Source organism: Pleurodeles waltl, chromosome 3_1 (genome assembly GCF_031143425.1).
Source record: "Pleurodeles waltl isolate 20211129_DDA chromosome 3_1, aPleWal1.hap1.20221129, whole genome shotgun sequence".
NCBI lineage: Eukaryota > Metazoa > Chordata > Amphibia > Caudata > Salamandridae > Pleurodeles > Pleurodeles waltl.
The window spans coordinates 46650610-46674601 of NC_090440.1; positions in this window are offsets into that span (position 1 = coordinate 46650610).

Genomic DNA, 23992 nt, shown 5'->3' on the forward strand with positions numbered 1-23992 from the left:
CCTAGCGCCGGCGCGGAAATGTGCTGCTGTGCGCCACATACACACCTTTGCACCGTAGTCCAAGGTTGTCTACGTGAGACTGGCAATGTTTTGTACTGGAAAGCAACTCTTCCAGTACAAAATGCTATGCTTAGAGTAACCTAGAAACTTTTCCCTCCTGACGTGTGCTGTACAGTGCTGCACGCATGCAAAGTTGGAAAAGAAAGGAGAAATGAATGTATTTCTCCTTGTTTGTACCTAGTTGAAGTTGGCATTATTTCCTGACCTAAACATTGTCTACTTTTTTAAGTAAATAGGCCCAGATTTGTGAAGGACCTAGAGCCAGCTATCACCACATTAACTTCATTTTTCTGACACTAATGTGGCGATAGTGTGGCAAAAACCTTTACGCCATATATACACGCATTGCGCCACTTTGTATACCCTTGCGCCACATTATGCTTGCAGCAGGCATAATGTATGCAAGGGTGTGTTCCCCTATTAAGGGGCCCGCAAAAATGTCACAACGGAATCTGTGTGATTCCGTTGCCTCATTTTTAGTGGCATTTTTAACGCCTGCACAGAGCAGGCATTAAAAGGAGGCACAACATTTATAATGGGCCCCTATGTACTTTGCAGGATTAGCCCCAACATTCTTAGCGGTGATGCTGCAAAGTACAACAATAGCGTCAAAATGTATAATGCTATTGTTCCGAACCTGCGCCACGGTGCGTCGTATCTTAAATATGGCGCACACATAACAGAGTTAGGGGGACACAATGGGCCGCAAGAAAAGTGCCATGAACTGCCACTTTTCCTAAATGTGGGCCATAGGGTTTAGCATCAGAAACCTTGGGCGGTTGCTTGGGAAGGCCCATGCACCACCCATGGTACACCCCCTCGGCGTTAAGTAATGCACAGCAGCCCTTTGCGCTACTTTTGAGTGATTTTCCAGCGCTAAACAAGTTTAGCGCTGGAAAGTAAGTTGGTAAAAAAAGATTTAGCGTCAATTTGCCTTACTTTTGAAACACAAACCCGTCCCTAAAACTTAGCAAATATACCCCTCGGTTTGTACCAGGTGCAATAAAAAAGCACATAACTTATAATTGGGATATGTGCAGTAACAAAACTTAATGCACATATCAGAAAAGATCGGGGCACTGGTAATGATGACCATAATGGACTTTATTCAGTGACCGAAGAGGTGTGTGACCCATTGACAAAGTTGTCCTGCCGTCCATTTCCCAGCCTCAGGCCATTTCATATACTTTCTAGAGAATCGAATCATAGTTCTGCGAAACTCGCTGGCAAACCCCCTTGTCTGCACTGGTCAGGGTGAACTGCACTATAATGACGTCTAATACAATTAAAACGTCTCTTATTAAAAGTAATACTGAGCGCCATTGTCGGCATTAGTCAGGCAGAACTGGGATGTAATTAGGTGCTTTAGACGAAGACGTTTTCAGAGGCCTGAGATCTCATTACAGCCCCTTTCTCTGCCTAAATGGTTCTTTTTATGCAGTCCTTCCCGGTATTAGGTGTAATTAGAAAAAAATTCATTGCGCCGCTAATTTAATTTCCGACGGATTTGTTGCTGAAAGTCACGCAAACAGGCCAGGGGCGGAACGTCTGTATCCGGCGGCCGCGCGCTCCTATCTGGTGTTTGTCGCTTTGACGGACACAACTTGTGAAATGCATTTTGCTCTTCCTGGTAGTGAGTTTGAGTCCCCAGACTGTCAGCAGAATTCTCAAGTTTCCCGGTTTCCTGCCAGTGCTTAATTTGTGCTTGATGATTCCGGTGCGGAAGCATTTACTGCGAGCAAAGGACACATATGGGAAAGACGGGAGAAGAGAAAAACGAAAAAGCGTCACAATTGGGTAAGCAGAAAGCTGCACGAGTGCGATGAAGGGGCAGGGAGTGGCTGTAAATGGATTAAAGAGGCCCGAGATGGCTCCAGGATCACACTGCCTCAGTATTCAGTGCTCGCACATTTAAGAGGAGGGCTTTGGGCACCAGCACGTTTTTATTTACAAATTAAGTAATGGTTCCTGCATGAGCATACATGCCAACATTTTAGAAGAGGAAAGTGGGAGATTTAAAAAAAATATAATCGGGAGAATGTATTTCTCCCATTGACTTCTACTGAAGGAGAAGCAATTTCTGGCGGCAGACAGACAAAAAGCCATGTTTGCCTTAAAAATTGGGAGTCTCCCACCTGAATCGGGTCTATTGGCAGGTATGCATGCGTATATCATCCTGTCCATGTTCTTGCGTTTGAGTTCTGGGACTCCTGTTAGCCCCGTTATGAAATTTCAACTACACCACTATGGTTACTTGTGCCATTAGATACAATAGGGAGCTTTGTACCAGCAACATATTGCCAATTCAGTTTTTGGGACCTTTTCCTGTACAGCAGATCACCTAGTCCAATGTTACTTAACATTTAGGATTTAAGGGCCTGATTTAAAGTTTGGCAAAAGGGGTACTCCGTCACAAAGATATCCATCCACCATGTCACGATGTCTAATAGGATATAATGGAATCATAATACGGCGGATGGAATGTCCGTGATGTTGGTGATGGAGTAACCAACCCCATCTGCCAAATTCAAAATCAGGCCCTAAGTCTGAACGCTGCATTGGTCTCCATTCCAAAGAGCTAATGATTTATTAGAAGAATCTGAGTGGCCCTGGTGAATAGGTGTATGTCTGCCAATTTCCATTCCACCCTCATATACCGACTGAAAACATTTATTGTTGGACTAGGCTTTTTGACAGGGACATCCCCAAACTTTTTGCCTCCTTCCTCCTATTTTTTCTGACCTGTTGTTGTTGGCTTTTGACCTCTGGGCACTTTACCACTGCTAACCAGTGCTAAAGTGCATATGCTCTCTGTTAAAATTGTACTACTGATTGGTTTATCCATGATTGACTATTTAATTTACTTGTAAGTCCCTGGTAGAGTGCACTACATGTGCCTAGGGCAGGTAGATTAAATGCTGCTAGTGGGCCTGCAGCACTGATTGTGCCACCCACTCAAGTAGCCCCTTTACCTTGTCTCAGGCCTGCCATTGCAAGGCCTGTGCGCGCAGTTTCACTGCCACTTCGACTTGGCATTTAAAGGTACTTGCCAAGCCTAGAACTCCCCTTTTTCTATACATAAGTCACCCCTAATGTGTGCCCTAGGTAACCCCTAGAGCAGGGTGCTGTGTGGGTAAAAGGCAGGACATGTACTTGTGTGGTTATATGTCCTGGTAGTGTAAAACTCCTAAATTCGTTTTTACACTACTGTGAGGCCTGCTCCCTTCATAGGCTAACATTGGGGCTGCTCTCATACATTGTTGAAGTGGCAGCTGCTGATCTGAAAGGAGCAGGAAGGTCATATTTAGTATGGCCAGAATGGTAATATAAAATCCTGCTGACTGGTGAAGTCGGATTTAATATTACTCTTCTAGAGATGCCACTTTTAGAAAGTGAGCATTTCTTTGCACTAAAACCTTGTTGTGCCCTTCAATCCACGTCTGGCTAGGTTTAGTTGACAGCTCCTTGTGCATTCACTCAGACACACCCCAAACACAGGGTACTCAGCCTCACTTGCATACATCTGCATTTTGAATGGGTCTTCCTGGGCTGGGAGGGTGGAGGGCCTGCCCTCACACAAAGGACTGCCACACCCCCTACTGGGACTCTGGCAGACAGGATTGAACTGAAAGGGGGCTTGGTGCATTTCTGAGACACTCTTTGAAGTCACCCCCACTTCAAAGGCACAACTTAGTATAAAACAGGGTCTCTGCCCTACCTCATCAGACACTTGCTGGAGAAGAAACCTGAACCAGAAACTACATCCTGCCAAGAAGAACTGCCTGGCTGCTCAAAGGACTCACCTGTCTGCTTTTCTACAAAGGACTGCTGCCTTGCTGTTGACCTGCTGCCTTGCTGAACTGCCTGGCTGCTCAAAGGACTCACCTGTCTGGTTTTCTACAAAGGACTGCTGCCTTGCTGTTGGCCTGCTGCCTTGCTGAACTCTTGTCTGGCTGTAAAAGTGCTCTCCAAGGGCTTGGATAGAGCTTGCCTCCTGTTCCCTGAAGTCTCAGGAACAAAAAGACTTCTCTCTTCCTCTTGGACGCTCCGTGCGCCGAACTTTTTGACGCACAGCTTGTTCCGCGGCAAGAAAAACGCTGCACACCGACGCTGATCGACGCAACGTCTTCGGGACGACCGAAACTTTGACGCACGGCCTCGCAAGGACAACGCCGCCCGACTTCCCGGGAGAAATCGACACGACGCCTGCCGTGAGATCAAAACTTTGACGCACGGCCTTGCAAGGACAACGCCGCCCGACTTCCCAGGAGAAATCGACGCGACGCCTGCCGTGAGATCAAAACTTTGACGCACGGCCTCGCAAGGACAACGCCGCCCGACTCCGCAGGAGAAATCGACGCGACGCCTGCCGTGAGATCGAAACTTCGACGCGCAGCCCCGCAGAACGACGCGCAGCCGGAAAACAAGCAGGAAAATCCACGCACAGACCCAGGACATCTGGTACTCCCCGCAAACCACAGTAAGAGACTGTCCGCGCGCCGGAAAACGACGCACGACTCCCCGCGTGGAAAATAACGACGCAAGTCCGTGTGTGCTGAGGAGAAATCGACGCACACACCAGTTTTCCACGTACCTCTTCTCCTGTGGCCCTCTGAGGAGATTTTCCACCAGAAACCAGGTACTTTGTGTTTGAAAGAGACTTTGTTTACTTTCTAAAGACTTAAGACACTTCATATCACTTTTCAGTGATATCTTTACAAATTCGTATTGCAACTTTGATCGTTTTGACCTGAAGATACCCAGATAAATATTATATATTTTTCTAAACACTGTGTGGTGTATTTTTGTGGTGTTATGCTATGGTGTTGTATGATTTATTGCACAGATGCTTTACACATTGCCTTCTAAGTTAAGCCTGACTACTCGTGCCAAGCTACCGGAGGGTGAGCACAGGCTGATTTTGGATTGTGTGTGACTTACCCTGACTAGAGTGAGGGTTCTTGCTTGGACAGAGGGCAACCTGACTGCCAACCAAAAACCCCATTTCTAACATTTATCATTTACAATTTGGGCATATTTTCACACTCACAAAACAAGTGTGTGATTCAGTTGCGGCCACCACAAATCTCAAGGGGAGAGGCAGGCAGGGGGAGGGACAGGAACGGGGGGAGGAAAAATAAAACCAAAAAACATATCTCTTCCCATCACTGCCATCTCGCTCCTCTGTTCTTCTTCTGGTGTCCCAAAATTTACTGGGAGACAGCACAGGCTCCCTGCAATCCTGATGCTGCTCTCATGCTAAACCTAGCATGAATGCAGCACCAGGATTGGTTTGAGCGGCTTGTTCTGCCACTCAGCCAGTGCCCAGGGGGGTTGTGTAGCACAGCCAGATTAGAGAAACCTAAGTGCGCATGGGTGTTTGGCTGGCCTGAGACATCCGGCCAAACACACATGCGCACATAGTACACAAACTCTACTCCACTCTCATTTTTTCCCTTCATTGGCCCAGCCACCCCTACACTTGCTGGTTCATTAGCCAGCAGCTGTAAAATAAAACGATAATGAAATATCGTATTTTTTTTACAGCTCCTGGCTCCTAGACAGGGAGGCAATGCTCCTTCGTCATTGCAAAGGAGCGCCCCTGGTGTGGTTGCTGATACATTGTTAAACCATTACAGGGAGGATTTCTAGCAGAAATGGCTATAGTGTGTACAGAAACTCAACCGATATCATAATTTTGTTTATGTCATCCCTACCCTGGATGTTTAATAGAAGTCTTCCACACCCTTTCTTATTGCGCTGGAACCTCTCTGTTAGTGGGGGTCAGACTAAGGTAAAAAGGGGTCCATAGGTATGTTTAGGCATAGGTATTTAAAACATTGTTTGGATTTTTCATCATGTTTCTGACTTGGTGACATCTGAGTCTTCCTTCACCAAAACTGTGATGGATTTTTCTCAATTAACTTTCAGACCAGAACTCTGCCCAGATAGGTGAAACGTTTTCATTAGCGTGGGACCCTCGGGGTTTCCCATGAAGAGCAGCATGAGGTCCGCAGAAAGTGATATGCAGTTCTGAGTCCCTCCCCTATCTGGGCCCTGCACATTCAGTTAATTTAGGTACAAAACCACTCTAGTCAGGATGCACAAGGGAAGGATTAAATTTGAGTCTCTTGGCGAGCAGTTTGGTGAAGAACTTTGGGCCATACAAGACCCTAGCGCCTCCTTGTGCCACATAAGCTTCATTTGTTTCCGCTCATGTGGCTCAAAGAGGCAAAAATTTACAAAGTGGCGCAATGCATGCGACCTCTTGCACCACATTATGCCTGCGCCAGGTATAATGTATGCAAGGGTGGCATTCCAGCGTTAGGAGGCCTGCAGAAATGGTGCAATGAAATCTACAGGATTTCATAGCACCATTTTTGGCGTGTGTTTTAACGTTTGCACAAAGCAGGCGTTAAAACGACGCACCCATTGAAATCAGTGGGCCTCCTAGCACTTTGCTCCACTAGTGTCAAAAAGTTTGAGACTACTGAAGCAAAGTGCCACAATAGCATCAACATTTTTTGGACGCTATTGGCCTAATGTGCACCATGGTGCGACGTATTGTAAATACGGTGCACCCATGGTGTCATTAGGTGGCGGTGGGGGGCATAAAAATCTGGTGCATCACTACTGATGCACCAGATTCTTGCAAATCTGGGCCTTTGTTTCCTTATTAATTGAAATGATTGGATGGTAAGAAGCACATGCATTTTGCTGGTGGCCCGATTTTAGTATGACAATATGTGACAACAATTGTTGCGACACCAAGGTCAGGTGGCAAAGCATGTAAGTCTGGTTTCATTATACATTCTTAGTAAGCGTGGGGAGAGGAGCTAATTGAATGTTTTGGAATATGCTAGAGGGAATGCATTACAGCCAGGTGTCTTACCTGTTTGCATTTCTGCAATGGTGTTAATGATAATATCCACTATGTAGTGTTTTTCTGACTTGTTCATTCAAAATCCAGAAAGGAAGACTGAGCGGTTTTTCCAGTTTGTGGGCAGATATTTTCTGTTCTGTGTACACAGTTTGATAAAGGTTTGCAGAAAAGGATGCAATATCCATTGCTGTGATCACTTACTGATCATTTGGGAGTCATCTTTGTGGAATAGTTCTAGATAACTCATCACTATAGCAAGCGACAAACACCAGATAGGAGCGCATGGCCGCCTGATACAGGCGTTCAGCCCATGCCCTATGATAACTTTCTGGCTTTATTCCCCATTTCGTAGACTGGCATGTTCGGATGTCACCACTCAGGAGCCCAGGGATTGGACAGGGTACCACATGGCAGAGAGTCCAGGTGCTGGCAGAGGAAGTCTTTGGTGGCCCTGATTCTTCAAAACAGGAGGCAAGCTCAGATCAAGCCCTTGGAGACACTTCACAAGTAGCATTATACCACAAAGTCCAGCCTCTGTACTCTTTCAGGCAGAAGCAGCAACTACAGGCCAACCGAGCAAAGCACAGTCACAGGCAAAGGGTCAGTACTCCTCCTCCAGCTCTTCAGCTCTTCTCCTTGGCAGAGGTTTCTCTTGAATCCAGAAGTAATCTAAAAACCTGAGGTTTTGGGTCCGCTACTTATACCCCTTTCTGCCTTTGAAGTTGGCAAACTTTAAAGGAAAGTCTCTGTTGTTCACAAGATCTTGCCATGCCCAGGCCTGGCTCCAGACTTACACCAGGGGGTTGGAGACTTCACTGTGTGAGAGGGGTGTAAGGGGTGTCATCGCCTTCCTCCACTGTAGCCCAGATGGCCCATCAGGATATGTAGGCTATACCCCAGCTCCCTTTGTGTCACTGTCTACTGGAGATTCAAAAACAGTACAACTTTCCGTCTGACCCAGACAGGGAATACACAAGCAGACAGAGGCACAGAATGGTTTAAGAAAGAAAATGCCTGCTTTCTTAAAGTGACATTTTCAAACTGACATTTCAAAAAACAACTTTACCAAAATATGTATTCCAAGACCCCAAACTCAGGCCTCTGTCTGCTCCCAAAGGGAAACTGCACTTAAAAGTTATTTAAAGGCAGCCACCATGTTAACCTATTACAGAGATAGGCTTTGCAACAGCGAAAAACGAATTTGGCAGTATTTCACTGTTAGGACATGTAAAGACACACCGGTACATCTCCTACCCTTCACATGCACTGCACCCTGCGCTTGGGGTTACCTAGGGCCTACTTTAGGGGTGCATTACATGTCTAAAAAGAGAAGGTTTGGGCCTGGCAAGTGAGTATACTTTATAGGTCGAATTAGCAGTTTAAAACTGCACGCACAGACACTGCAGTGACAGGTCTGAGCCTTGTTTACAGGACTACTCATGTGGGTGGCACAAACAGTGCTGCAGGCACACTAGTAACATTTGATTTACAGGCCCTGGGCATCTCTAGTGTACTTTACTAGGGACTTGCAAGTAAATCAAATGTGCCAATCATTTAATTTATACAGGGAGCACTTGCACTTTAGCATTGGTGAGCAAGGGCAAAGGACCCAGAGTACCAAAACCAGCAAAAACAGAGTCCAGCACACAGTCAAAACATAAGAAGCAGAGGCAAAAAAGACAGGGGAGACCATGCCCAGGATGCCAGATGTAACAAGAGTATTTTAGATTTAACTTTTATTGCTGCATAGCAGATGTAGTTTTTCTTTTTGGAAAGGAAAATCTTCCAGCATTTACGAGGCAGCATGTACTAACTACAGAGCACTACAGCGATCCACCCCATGTAACATATCTATAAACTCAAGGGCATGTTTCTCAAAGGTTCACGCAACACAGGGCAGAAAACAAAGGGTCAAATTTATCAAAATGTCACGCAAGGCTGCAAGACAATCAATCAATCAAGGATTTATAGAGCGCACTAATTACCCGTTAGGGTCTCAAGGCGCTGGGGGGGGGGGGTCTACTGGTCGTAGAGCCATGTCTTGAGGTGTTTCCTGAATGTCAAGAGGTATTGGGTCTGGCGAAGGTGGAGCGGTAGGGAGTTCCAGGTCTTGGCGGGTAGGTGAGAGAAGGATCTTCCTCCGGCGGTGGTGCGGCGGATGCGGGGGATGAAGGCGAGGGCGAGGCTGGCGGAGCGAAGATTGCGGGTGGGGGTGTGGAAGGTGAGTCTAGGCTGGGCTTGTGTCGTGGAGGGCCTTGATTGCGTGGATGAGGAGTTTGAAGGTGATCCTCTTTGATACTGGTAGCCAGTGAAGGTCTTTGAGGTGGGGGGAAATGTGGTTGCGGCGTGGGATGTCCAGAATGAGGCGGGCGGATGCGTTCTGGATTCTTTGCAGCTTTGTTAGGAGTTTGGTTGTTATTCCTGCATATAGGGCGTTTCCGTAGTCCAATCAACTGCTGACCATGGCATGGGTAACAGTTTTCCTGGTTTTGACGGGAATCCACTTGAAGATTTTGCGGAGCATGCGGAGAGTGTTGTAGCAGGAAGAGGAGATGGCATTGACCTGCTGAGTCATGCTGAGTGTGGAGTCCAAGATGAAGCCTAGGTTGCGTGCGTGGGTGGTGGGTGAGGGCGAGGTTCCTAGGGAGGTGAGCCACCAGGAGTCATTCCAAGTTGAGGGGTTGGTGCCAAAGATGAGGATTTCTGTCTTGTCTGTGTTTAACTTGAGGTGGCTTGATTCCATCCAGCTGGCGATGGCGTGAAGTCCGTTGTGGAGGTTGTTCTTTGTAGTTGTAGGGTCTTTCGTGAGGGAGAGGATGAGCTGAGTGTTGTCTGCATATGAAACTATGTTGATGTGGTGGATTCGTGCGATGTTGGCGAGGGGGGCCATGTAAACGTTGAAGAGCGGGGGCTGAGCGAAGATCCTTGGGGAACGCCACAGATGATTCTGGAGGCTTCTGACAGGAACGGTGGGAGGCGGACTCTCTGGGTTCTGCCTGAGAGAAATGACGAGATCAAGTCGAGTGCCATGTCGCGGATTCCAGCGTTGTGGAGAGTGTGATGACATACCATGTCGAAAGGTGCGGAGAGGTCCAGGAAGATGAGTGCTGCTGTTTCTCCTTCATCGAGCATGGTCCTAATGTCGTCTGTGGCAGCAATGAGTGCAGTCTCGGTGCTGTGGTTTCTGCGGAATCCGGATTGGGAGGTGTCAAGTACCTTGCTGTCTTCCAAAAACCGGGATAGTTGGCTGTTTACGATTTTTTCGATGACCTTGGCTGGGAAGGGGAGGAGGGAGATCGGCCAGTAGTTCTTGGGGTCGTCTGGGTCTGCCTTTGGTTTCTTCAGCAGGGCATTGATTTCTGCGTGCTTCCAGCTTTCTGGGAAGGTGGCTGACTCGAAGGAGCTGTTGATGGTTTTGCAGAGGTGGGGGGTGATGATGATGTTTGCCTTATTGAAGATATGGGGGGTCATTCTGACTTTGGCGGGCGGCGGAGGCCGCCCGCCAAAGTTCCGCCGTCAGAATACCGCTCCGCGGTCAGAAGACCGCCGCGGTAATTCTGAGTTTCCCGCTGGGCTGGCGTGAGGTAGCCGGCTCCGAATGGAGCCGGCGGAGTGGAAGGGGTGCGACGGGTGCAGTTGCACCCGTCGCGATTTTCAGTGTCTGCTTGGCAGACACTGAAAATCTTGGTGGGGCCCTGTCAGGGGGCCCCTGCAGTGCCCATGCCAGTGGCATGGGCACTGCAGGGGCCCCCAGGGGCCCCGCGACACCCGTTACCGCCAGCCAGGTTCTGGCGGTCAAAACCGCCAGAGCCAGGCTGGCGGTAAGGGGGTCGGAATCCCCATGGCGGCGCTGCCTGCAGCGCCGCCATGGAGGATTCCCCAGGGCAGCGGGAAACCGGCGGGACACCGCCGGTTTTCCGTTTCTGACAGCGGCGGTACCGCCGCGGTCAGAATGCCCATGGATGCACCGCCAACCAGTTGGCGGTGCATCCGCGGTCGTTGGCCTGGCGGTAGTCTACCGCCAGGGTCAGATTGACCCCCATGGTGTGGGCAGGGGTCCGATTGTGATCCGGAGTGGATGGAGGCCATGGTGGTGGCGGTGTCCTCTATGTTGACGGGGGTCCAGGTGTGGAGGAGGTGGGTGTTGCTTGGAGCGTGGGGTTCTTGGGTGTTTGTAGTCAGCTGGTGGGTCTGGGGTTTGAAGCTATTGTGGATTTCTTCTATCTTTCGACGGAAGTGGGTTGCCAGTGAGTTGCAGAACTCCTGTGATGGCGGGGCTCCGTTGGAGCTGGTCCTGGGGGTGGAGAGCTCATTGATGATGCCGAAGAGCTCTTTACTGTTGTGAGCGTTGGCGTCGATGCGGTTTTTGAAGTGGGTCCTTTTGGTGGTGCGGATCAGTTGGTGATGTTTGCGTAGGGCATCCTTGAAAGCGATGTGGTTGGAGCTGGTAGGGTCAAGGTGCCAGGTTTTTTCCATTTTGCTGTTTGGATTCCTGTAGTTCTGGGGTGAACCAGCTGGCCTTGATTCTGTGGGAGGTGTTTTTTTTTTTTTGGAGCGGTGCAAGGGTGTTGGCACAATCTTCTATCCAGCGATGCAGGTTGGCGGTGGCTGTGCTGGGGTCTGGGGTCCCAGGGGGTGGGGCCCGGGTGAGAGTGGAGATCAGTTGATCCGTTGATATTTTGCTCCAGTTGCGTCGGGGAGGTTGTGTGCGGTGGTGGTGAGTGACTGGTTTCTGGTAGGAGAAGTGGATGCAGCGGTGGTCTGTCCAGCTGAGTTCGGTGGTGTGGCTGAAAGAGACATGGTTGCTGGCTGAGAAGATGGGGTCGAGTGTGTGGCCTGTGGAGTGGGTGGGTGAAGTGACGAGTTGCTTGAGGCCGAAGTTGGTGAGGTTGTCGATTAGGTTGGTGGTGTTGATATCGTTGTTATTTTCTAGGTGGAAGTTTAGGTCACCGAGGAGGATGTAGTCTGTTGAGGCGAGGGCTTGGGAGCTGATGGTGTCAGCGATATCGTCGCAGAACTGCGGTCTGGGTCCAGGGGGTCTGTAGACCAGTGTTCAACTGAGAGTGTTGTTGGCGTTGATGTGGATTTTGAAGTGGAGGTGCTCGGCGAAGTTGATGGTGTCGTGGGAGTTGGTGGAGACTCTTATGGTGTTTTTGTGGACTACGGCGATTCCTCCTCCTGGTCTGTTGATTTGGTCTCTTCTGGTGATCTTGTAGTTTTCTGGTATGGCTATGGCTACGTCTGGTTCCGAGGCTGAATTCATCCAGGTTTCGGTGAGGAATGCGACGTCGGGCGAGTATGTGGTCAGGAGGTCCCACAGTTCAATTGCCTGTTTGTGGACGGAGCGGGTGTTAAGTAGGATGCATCTTAGGCAGTTGTCTGATTTGATTTGGAGTTTGGAGGTTAGGTTGCAGGTGAAATTTCAGGCTTTGCAGGAGAAGGGTCCTTTGGTGCGCGTTGGTGTGGACTGGAAGCAGACGGAGGAGCGTCCTGGGAGCTCGTTGGCAGTGTAAAGGTGTTCGGTGGCGTGGGAGGCATGTTGGCCAGGGGGTCTGGCGCTGGGTGCAGTCTTGGCACGGACAGGCGCAGACGGGCTTGCCTTTGGCGTGCCGCAGCGGTGCGCCCGCTGCGTGCGTCCACATTGCGGCCGGCATTAGAGGGGAGGTAGGAGGGAGTGGCAGCTGGGAGGAAGGAGGGAAACCTCCAACGGGAGTGTGGGGGGGCGGAGGCAGCAGGAGTCAGGAGTGGGAAGAGACCCCCGAGGAGGAGGGAGGGGGGCAGGGCCACGGGGAAGCAGTGGTGTGAACCTTCCGGGAGAGGAGAAGCCAAGAAGCCCAAACAAGCCTAGACAAGTCCAAACAAGCCCAAAACAATGGCAGCACTTACCGGAGCAGTGGTGAGGAGGAAGCGACCTGCATGCAAGGATGCAGGGTCAGAGGTCGCTTCTAACCTCGCGCTGTGGCCGGCATAAGAGGGGAGGTGGGAGGGAGTGGCAGCTGGGAGGAGGGAGGGAAACCTTCAATGGGAGAGCGGGGAGGGTTGGGGCAGCAGGAGTCAGAAGCGGGAAGAGCTCTGAGGAGGAGGGAGGGGGGCGGGGCCGCGGGGAAGCAGCTGCACAAACCTTCCAGGAGAGAAGCCAAGAAGCCCAAACAAGCCCAAACAAGCCCAGACAAGCCCAAACAAGCCCAAAACAATGGCAGTACTTACGGGAGCAGTGGTGAGGAGGAAGCGACTTGCCTGCAAGGATGTTACACTGTGCTGAGCTGCGTGACAGGAAGAGAGCACAAATGTGGCATAACTACTAAGATATGACGGGATCCTGCTCCCTCCCTGCACTGGCACACTGAGTTCTGTCTAGCGCCAGGGTGCAATGGTGCCTGCATTACAGGCAGGATTGTTTCCTTCATGCACAAGAACAATCCTTTCAGACACCCAAATGAATTAACGAGTAACAATACAAATATTTCTCCTCGTTACTCCTCACTTGCGAAGGCATAGCCTTTTGGCACATTTCCAGGTTTACAAGTCTTTGTAAATTTGGGAATGCACTGAAAGCCGTCGGGGATGCATGGGAATGCCAACACTCCATCCAACGAACACCTTCCCAATGCACAGTAGAAAAAGGCAGAGATTTGTGCTACCTTGTATTACTCTGGATTTACTAAGCCATGCAGATCCACACAAATATGACTTAGTAAATCTCACCCATAGGTGCTGCACTGCGTTGAATGAATGGGAGTTAAATAAGAGGAGTGTAGCTTGCAGATACAATAGAGAAACTACAGAAGTGGTGATACTGATTCATAGATCTCTCTATTTGACAGTCATACATGTTAAAAGAGACCACCACAAATATTCTGTGTTAGTCCTAGGTAGACCCTGCAACTTTATTAGCGTATACTTCCCTGGCACATAAATCACGTCTAGGATTGATTGCTTCCTGGCCACTTACATTGATGTTACATGAACTGTAGGGATGTGCATTCTCCCTAGAGGGATATAAGATGACTCACTGTTTGAGCTCACTACAGGGAGGTCTCGAAGGCGGAGAGTGGAGCATCTGAAGGGTTAATTCATGGTTACTTGTAGATAACAAATGTTTTAATTTCCTGCAGACAGAAATCAAGTCATACTTGGAAATACCTGAGGGATCAGAATCCTTAGCCTGCACTTTGGGAGGCTGGGAAGGCTGCATTTCATGGTCGAGCAGAGGCATATCTTAGACCCTAAGAGGAAGAAACTGAACACAATATTTGAACTAAAGGCTAGGGTTCTCAATCTTGAGCAGCAATATGTGAAGACTGTGAATGTAGAACTAAAGTGAACGATAGATTGACCTTGAAACAACTTTGTCTAGAGCAAACTCATATAGAACCAACCCCAACCCACGCACAGGAGCCGTGTGGGGTACATTTCAACACACAACCTGCATTGCATCTGGGAAATCAACGCATCACCTGCATTGTGGCTGGAGAAACGACGCAACACCCGATTGCGGATGCTGAAAACAATGCAAGCTCCACGCAGACCGGTTCCTCGTCATTGTGTGATTGGATTTTGCATGCGTCATCGCTGGGTGTCAAAATCAATGTGAACCTGCCTGGACTGGAGGTGCCCAGTAGGAAATCGACTCATCGCTCTCTTGCGGGAGGGAAAAACAACACATCGCCTACCTGACTGGAGAAGAAACAATGCACGACCTCACTTGCAAGTAAGGATTTGATGCATTGCTGACTTTTCCGATGCACGCTCGCCCGTGCTGCTTTATTTGTGATGCAAACCAGGTACTTTGTGTAACAACAATGCATCCATTGTTTTCTCTGGAGTAAGACTCTTTTTATTTTAAACATTCCTAACTTTACTTGTGTATGTTTGGAGTTTTGTAGTTTGGTATTGATTTAGATAAATATTGGCTATTTGTCTAAACTGGTGTGGTGTCCATTTTGTAGTGTTTTTACTGTATGTGTTGATACAAACAATTTACACATTGCCTTTGAGATAAGCCTGACTGCTTGTGCCAAGCTACCAAGGGGGTGAGCAGCGGTTATCTTAAGTGTATATCTCCATTACCCTGACTAGAGTGATGGTCCCTGCTTGGACAGAGTGCAAACTGACTGCCAACCAGAAACCCCATTTCTAACAACTCTTTTTACATTTCTCTGTTGCATTATAATTATTTAATTTGCTGTTTTTGTATCTTATTCATGTACTCAAGAAAACACTTAAGGAGACAGTTCAGAGCGATAACAGAGATGCATTTATATCTCTACATTTCACTACAAAAGTGTGCTAACGCATTGCTCGCACAATAAAAAAGCATTCAATCAATCAATGAATCAGTTATATGTTTAGCTCAACTTCTCACCTGTGGGGTCTCAAGTTCCTGGTGAGGGGGCGCTGATCAGTCGAAGAGCCAGGTCTTGAGGTCCTTCTTGAACTGATTAAGCGAGGGGGACTGCCTGAGGTGGAGAGGCATTGTGTTCCAGGTCTGGGTGGCGAGGTAGGAGAAGGATCTACCTCCTGCTGTGTTCTTCTTGATTCTAGGGGTGGTGGCGAGGAACATGTTCAGCAGATCAGAGTTGGCTGGAGGGGATGGAGAAGGATAGGCGGTGGTTGAGGTAGGCTGGTCTGATGTTGTGCAGGGCCTTGTAAGCATGTGTCAGGAGTTTGAAGGTGAGGCGTTTATTGATGGGGAGCCAGTGCAGGTTTCTCAGGTGGGCGGAGATGTGGCTGTGGTGGGGGATGTCCAGGATGAGCCTGGCCGCTGCGTTCTGTATTCTCTGGAGTCTTGTTTGAAGTTTCTTTGTGATACCGGCACAGAGTGCGTTGCCGTAGTCGAGTCTGCTGCTGACCAGTGTGTGGGTGACCGTCCCTCTTGTTTCCATGGGGATCCAGTTGAAAATCTTCTGGAGCAGGTGAAGTGTGTGGAAGCCCTGGGGGATTCAGCAGCTTGTTTCTGTAGATTCCAAGATGAATAGTGGGAGTCCGACTCTCTGGGTTCTTCCGGTGAGGAAGTAGCAGTTCCACCCCAAGGCCTTGCCGCGGATGCCTGCTTTGTGTAGTCTGGTGCATAAGGTGGTGTGAAGGTGGCGGAGAGGTCGAGGAGGATGAGGGCAGCTGTTTCTCTGTGGTCCAGTAGAGTTTGGATGTGGTCAATGGCTGCGAGGAGACCAGTTTTGGTGCTATGGTTTGTGACCAAAAAAAACTATTTAACTTTATTTTGGCCCCAGTGGGGTTCCTATGGGAACTCCTCCACAAGGGGTAGAGGGACAGGGTATCAATAACCTGCCCCCTTATATATATTTTTTAACATTATCAGGACTGGGGACTAGGTCCCTGAGTCCTGTAATGGCTGCCACAAAACATTTATGTTAATTTTGTGGCCAGCCAATCAAAGTGCTTGCCCCTACAGGACCTTCACTCCCAAGGGAACGGGATGGCCCACAAGAAAAAACCTCCCTTCCCCAATCAGAATGGTCTATTTGTTGACATAGTGCTTGTGGGACTCTGGGTGGGTTGGCCACAGGGTCTGGCTGCAGAGTAGGCCCTGCTACCAAACTCTTGCCATGCAAGGTCATAGGCAGTGTACAGTGTGTGACTTCTTTCCTCAGGATGCATTGGCCACATGCCAAGCCCTATTGCCAACCTCTATTGCCCTATTGCCTTTGGTTTTGTACAGCATGGAGTTTGCTGTCTGTGAGGAGTTTGAAGAAGGGCCTGGCCGCAGGGCCAGAAGATTGGGTTTACGTATGGTAATAAAATATTACTTCATGTTAAGAAAACCCTAGAAATTCAGTGAAAAAAACAAAGGTTAAAGTAATATTATAGTAATATTATATTTTTTTTAAAGTCTAAAATATTACACGGTTACTGAACTTTTCTCCTAACTATAACGTTGCTTAAAGCTTTGTTTTTTCAGTGAACACATACATATGTATATGGATACATATGTGTATTTATTTATAAAATACAATTAGACTAATATCAAATCTACACACACACACACACATATGGCATGTAACATGTGAGATCATAAGCCGTGCATAATGGGGGTGTCAGTTATAGTTAGTTCACTAAACTAGAACTGGTGTATTTTAGTGGTTGGCATTCCCATGCATCATTCTGTCTCATTCCAACACCTAACAATAATATTACAGTGGACTTTGTTTTTTTTCAGTGAACATATACATGTTTGATTTTCATTATGCTTCTGAAAAAATGGTAACCTGAAATTATGGTAAAACCAAGTTCTGAGATCAGAAATAATTGATGGGTCAGAATTGCTTATTTGAAATTCTGGTGGTACACTTGTATTTCGGAATTAAAATGTAATTGGATGGTTGTTAATAACTTTCACGATAGGCCAGTGATGCTATTTCCTGACATGACATTGTCGTTTCACCCCCACACTGAGAAGTGGCTGAAAAAGAAGCTGTAGCTACCGTGAATCTACAACTAGCTTCAAGCACTGAAGGGCATGGATGGCTCCAAGATTATATTGCTCTATTTTGTGGAGGAAAAGGATGAAATATTCATAAGGATTCTGAACATGGGATTGGGGATGACTTCTCAAAGGCAGCAGACACATTCAGCACTCACATCGCCCTTTCAGGTGAGCACAGACTACAAAAGCCTTCTGCTGAAAAAATTGTGACACAACCTGAAGTTCTGATTGGCTGCAATCAACCAATAAGGACGGGACTACTTGTTGGCTGATGGGAATGCATTCATAATAACAATGAACAGCCAATGCCTCCCCGACAGCGTGCAGTCACAGCCAGAACACAAGCCTAACATTCGCTGTTTGTGAGTGTTCAGGCAAACTGTCAATCTTTTTTCCAGTCAACTTGCAAAGTGGATTTTGTGTTTTTTTCAAGTCACAGTGCATTTGGCAGGTAAACAAAAAAAAGGTATTCTGATATTTGTACATTTCAGGGAAAATGGTCACACTGAAACTAATAGCAAGAAATTAAGAGTTGACTGATACTGACAAAGATCATACAAGCCGGCTGTTCCTCTAGACTACCTAAACCTAAAACCTTAATTTCTTGATTTTGCTTAAAGACGCGATGTCGGCGTCTCCGCGTCCGTCCCGTTTCAAAATTAAGGAGACGGACGCGATCCCTTAGACTTTGGATTACCCTTTTAGACTATGAAATACCTAATCATGCATATAACAACTGATTGTCTTAATAAGCTGTGGGGCGAAACACGTGTTGGCTGACTCTTGTGTTCTCTCTCTGGATCTATTCTGATGCATCTCAATTGGGAGTTATTTGCTTTCTCTAAACACAATAAACAAGTCAAATTGGACTAACAATGACGTTTCTTGTTATCCTGTTCATCCGAATTTACTGAACTTATGGTACTTGGATGTTAAATAAAGAGTTACTTCAGTGGGACTTTACCACCCTCCTCTTTCAGTTTATCTTTTCTTTGGAGGACTTGGGTCCATGTCCTCTGGCAAAGTTCCCACATTAACTTAAAAGAACCAGGCATTCTACACAGGAAGATAGTGCCTTTGGACCCTCTCCATCCCTTGGAGTATGTTTTGTAAGTAGACTACCTAAACTCCGCCTGATGGAACAGGGCATGCTCCTGATGATCGTCCTGGAGGTCATAATGCAAAGATGGGCCATGCCACGGTCACACCTGTGTCTCTGAGCGTGGGGGAAGAGCTGGTGGTCAGAGACAAAGGAAGCGTCAACTCTTCAATGCGTCAAGGAAAATGAAAGAGTACTGAAGAAAAAAGTGTCTGTGGACACGGTGGTGAAAAGAAGCTGCTGATGAAGACATCTTGGCTTGGGAATGCTAAAGCTCTGCCTGTGGATGCTCAACCACTTTGGAAGCTTATGCCAATCCACCGCTAAGGTGCTCTGGCAGGAGAACTTTACAGTGCCATGATGCTATGCAGAATGTATGAGAATGGCACACATTTACACTAAATATACCGTTGAAATAACTGTACATTTTTCACTCATAAACTACAAATTTGTGTGACCAGGCAAGTACCGAGATCAACAATGACATTTCAATTTGCACTTCAATAATTCAAAATTTACAAATGGGAAGGTAGAGCGTTTTCTGTGATAGGCCCCACGTTCGGGAATTCACTCCCTCCTAACCTAAGAGTTGGACAAAATCTTGTGAAATGTAGAAAACAACTAAAAACTTGCTGATTTACCTAATAATGGTTGTGAACAAATGTTGACGGCCGATCCTCAAAGTGCACCTGCAGACTCTGTTAACAAGCGATGGTTGTGCTTTAGAAATAAACATAAAGAAATGAAACGAAATCAGGCGGAAGAAGGTTCCTCATGTATTCTCACTGCGGGGGTTGAAGATTATTGGTAATGAGCAGTTGCACTCACCGAAGGAAATAACACATCCCAAGTGCTGAGCTAAAGGGTCCCAGGTAGTGGCTCTCACTGACATGGGATGACAGTATGTATACAGCATGCATGTATGTATGTGGTATTTCTATAGTGCAATCTGTTAATTGTATACTGTATGAATAGATTTCATCCTAAGAAAATGAACCTAAAGTGGCACATAGTTCTCAGTGGTTCATTAAAATGACATATATTGAAAATAAATATCAATGCCCATAGTTAGTTTTGTTTTGAACACAGGTGCTCCATATTTGAAAAACAAAAACGTGCTCATGCAAGAAAACAGTATCATAAACAAATAACAAATGTAAGTGCTTTTGAAAACAACTTGTCCAATCTGTATAATTTTACAGTCTCTCATGTAATCTGGGTTTGATTCATCTCTCCATTTATGCCCAGAAAATGGAAATTCAATGCAGAAAGCATACAGAAATGGCGATGTTTTGATCTTCCTATACGATGTGCAAATTCTGTGCATCTTTAAGGGTCTTCTTCAGGACTGGGTGTGGAGTGACCAGGAATGGAAAAAAGTCTTGGTCATTCATCAGGGCCAATAAAGGTATGAATAAAAGATCCTTTCTAACTAGAGTAGCACCTTTACATGCAGGTGAAACGGTTGGTCATCTCCATGCAGGTAAGGTTGGAGGTTCTCGTGCGATTTTGTAGCACAAAATGCATCCTTGCTTCGATTTGGGACGCAAGGGTGCAAGTTTGCGCTAAGAAATAACATTAAACACAGAGTAATTTTCTTGCATAATTAGAATGTAATCTAGCAGAATTGCTAGGTAATTCAGCGTGAATATACTACATGGAATTATGCAAGTTACGCCCACCCCTAATCCTAACAGAACTGCTAATATTTAATAGCCACTTTTCTCCCCGGTGTGATGTCATTGCTTGTTAGTTACTTAGAAATAAATACTGTTGTCACACATAAACCACTCAATTTTGTTGGATAATCTGTTTAAATTACTTATGTTTAGAATCAATACAGAAGTTGGCAGGCAAACAGATCAATGTATGTTTTGTTGTGGCACTGTTAAGGTATGGTCCATTTTGATTTTTGTAAACCATGACCTTCTTCATATATCAGATGCTTGGTCGACAACTGACTGTTGCAAACCCATTACACTCATTTTAATTTCACGTATAGATTATAAGTATGTCAATAGACTAGATATTGGTACTAGTTAATGATTCACCTGTTGTTTGCTTAGTATTTAGACAGGCTAAAAAGGTATAAATGACTCATCCTAGAGGAATGCATGTTTTGCTTAGTTGGACTTGGGCAATTCTTTGAAGTTCAGCCAATAATTATCCTGCATGGCATCTGTAGTATGCTATGTGATAGGCTAAGGTTAGATTTGCTGCTTGGCTCGCTGTAGTATGTTCTATTGGTCTGCAGGTGAAATAATTGAACAGTAAGACCTATGTGCCCTTTGTACATGTTTACAGAGGAAAAGGGCTAGTCACAAGAGCTCAGAATAGCCACAAATAATGTAATGTCTAGTCCAGAATTTCTGTTTTAAGTAAAAAGAAAGTAATTTCAATCTCACATCAGAACCCCACTAGACCTGAGACTCTATGGGCCATATGTCCTACGGGCCGGTATTTTGTGACCAATGTGGTATTTTGCAAACCAATCAATGTACCTATAGGTCATTTTGCAAAATACCAAATTGTAATAGGTTGCAATTTGACCTACCTCATGAATATTAATGAAACTTAATGAATATTAATGTGTTAGGTCTCAAATTGTGATTACTAATATTGTACGCAATCACACGAATGATCGTCTGTTGGTGTCAGCAGACCACCATATCTGTGCTTGCTTTTTAATAAAGCTAAGTTTTCCTTAAAAGAAACAGGACTGCATTTAAATTAAAAAGAAACTTTTTTTGTTTGTTTAAGAGGAGGCAGTCGTCTTTTGAAAAACAAACGTTTTCTATATTCATAAAGGAGAAGCGGACCCAAGGATACTCCTTCTCTTTTTGATAATGGTTACCACCTCCATTGAGGTGTTGGTGAAATATAAATGTTTTGTAACTGGATTTTGGTCGCTGATACATAGCATAATGATTGAAGAAGTGAGAAGTGTATCATAGTGTGTGGCGCTGAGATTAGGTGGTTGGTGTAGGAGCTGTACTGCTCCACGTTGCTACGTCATCTACCGTCATTCTGCAATAGGTCAGGGTAGAAGGTGCCAAGCTGATGATGGAGCATTTTCATCCTTTGCAGGATTCAATGCCCATCGAGGTCAACAGAGCTTCAGACCCAGTATAGGGTGCGGTAGAACCACTAACAACATTCAATACAACCCCAGTCAAGTTACACACCATGACAAATGAGGCCATGGAAGGAAAACTCCAGCCAAAAATAAAGTTAAGGGAATTATTATAAACCCAAGGCGCCAAAGTAAGTTCAGGGAAACCAACAATAACACCAAGCCTTCAACAAGAATAATACAAAAAATTTAAAATATTATTTGTGATAAAGAAATTGGTTGTTTGCTCAGGACTGGTAAACATCGGATTCATTTCAAATCAGCAGAGTCCAAATTTTGCTGGGCACAGGGAAACCCTGCAGTTAGCCGAATTAGGGGAAGACATATATGGGGAGGAACACGTGTAGGCAAAAGACAAGCTACTAGCTAGAGTGGGCAAAAAAATAGGTAAAGAGGGCAAGCATCATCATGTCAGCAGCTCAATCAATCGTCTCCTGAAGGGTGTAAGAAGAAAAACTCTAAATCTCAATTAAACCCTTTAAGGGGCAAAGGCAGAGAGGAAGATACGTCTCCAAGGGGCACAGTATGTGGGGTTATTCATCAGCAAAGCATCTAGTCACAAGACATCTGGAAAAATCTAACCATCTGTCCAAAGTCCAACTGGTCATCGATATATTAAGGTTCATACGGCATTCTGATTCACCAAAGTAACAGTCCACATTACTTTGCAGGGGCATCATCCAATAGAAATCAATCACACAATTTCAGTTTGTAACATCAACATTTCTTCCCAGGTCTGTCATGGGAACTTTATCCATCCATGTAGCTCCACACAGGATTGAAACATTTGTAAAATGTGTTAGCTTATTACTCAGGATGTTCCAAACTCAAGGACACTGTTACTTGTCTCTCTGTGTCTTAAACAATAGGGGTCTATTACCAAAGCAAGTCTTCTCATGGGAACGACGTCTAAAAGAAAGCGCACGTCGAGGAATGAATCAACATTCTCTGCACAGTCACAAAAACAGACTTAGCAGGTCTCACTTAGGCTAACGCAAATGAATCATAGCAATACATTTATTTAATATGTTTTAATAAACACATTTAATATGCAGACCTATGAATTCAACATTCAAAATACTTCATTAATATGCATGTTACATTCACTTTAAATGAAAATGTATTTCAGTCAGTATAACGCAGAACTACATTTCTCTATTTTTGCACGCATATTTAAATCATTAATCATTAGAAATTCAATTTCGTTTCAATACATTCTATTGGCCTAGAGACGAAATTACATCATAATATCAGTTTAATCCTTCTAATATTTAATTTAATTAAAATACCACTGGTGTTTACAACATCAGTCTAACTGAATGCACATCCTTGTCAGTGTACCTTTCTACATTCAAACCAGTAGTACTTTGGTTAACATAATGCATAAACTGTCACATACAGATGATTTCTGTGACATGAGGGACAGCACAAAATTTTTGTCTACATCAGTCCCTCCTTTGATGGCTAATCAAGCCATCACAAAATACTCCAACTCTCATTTTCAAAGACACAGCTCAATATTTCAGAGGCATATTCAGATAAGGTTTTTTAAAGTCCTCTAATTGCTTGATGTTACTATAGTATATGTTTCTCCTATTCTCCAATTCAATCTCCTCTCTTCTCAGCCTAGTCTTTTCTCTTTTAGCTTCTTGTAAAGTTTGTAAAGACCAAGTGCAACTAGGACATACAGGACCATGATCAATACGGCCTCAAAATGGTTCCCAGAATACCTCTTCCTAGATTTCCAACCTCCTGATGGCTGGAAAATCACTACCTATTGCTTCCCAAGCACCTATTTTTGTTAACACTTTCTGGTTTTGTTTGAAGTCAGTCATGTTTGAAATGTACTTTCTTATATCCCTACTATTGTCAGGTATACCAGTGCAACATTGTTGCACATGTAACATCTTCCAAACTCTGCCTTCCTTTGCAACTAGGATGTCTAACGCAAGGTGATTTTGCCAAACCATTGATCGCACAGCAACTATTTCTGTGTTCATTAACAATATGGCACCTGCGGTGTTTGTAGATAACTTATCTAGTAAAGTTGATAGCTTTCTAATCTTGAGGTCATTCAAGATCACACCTACTGATGGAATTATGGCACCAAAATGTCTCTTACAAGCTCTAAAGCACTGGCTCCTATTTTGACTCTAGGGTTTGATTTCTCCCTCCATAGTGGATCATTAAAATGGTCCACATGAAAAATCTTCGGCAAAACTACACCCAGGTAACATGTACTATACCAGCCTTTCGGTAGCTTGTAATAGGAATTTTTCCCACATATGGAATGGTATGGTGAAGGCTTGACCATTTGACATGAAAATCCAAACATTCTTACACAAAATATGTGTCTACATTCACTAGTTCCTA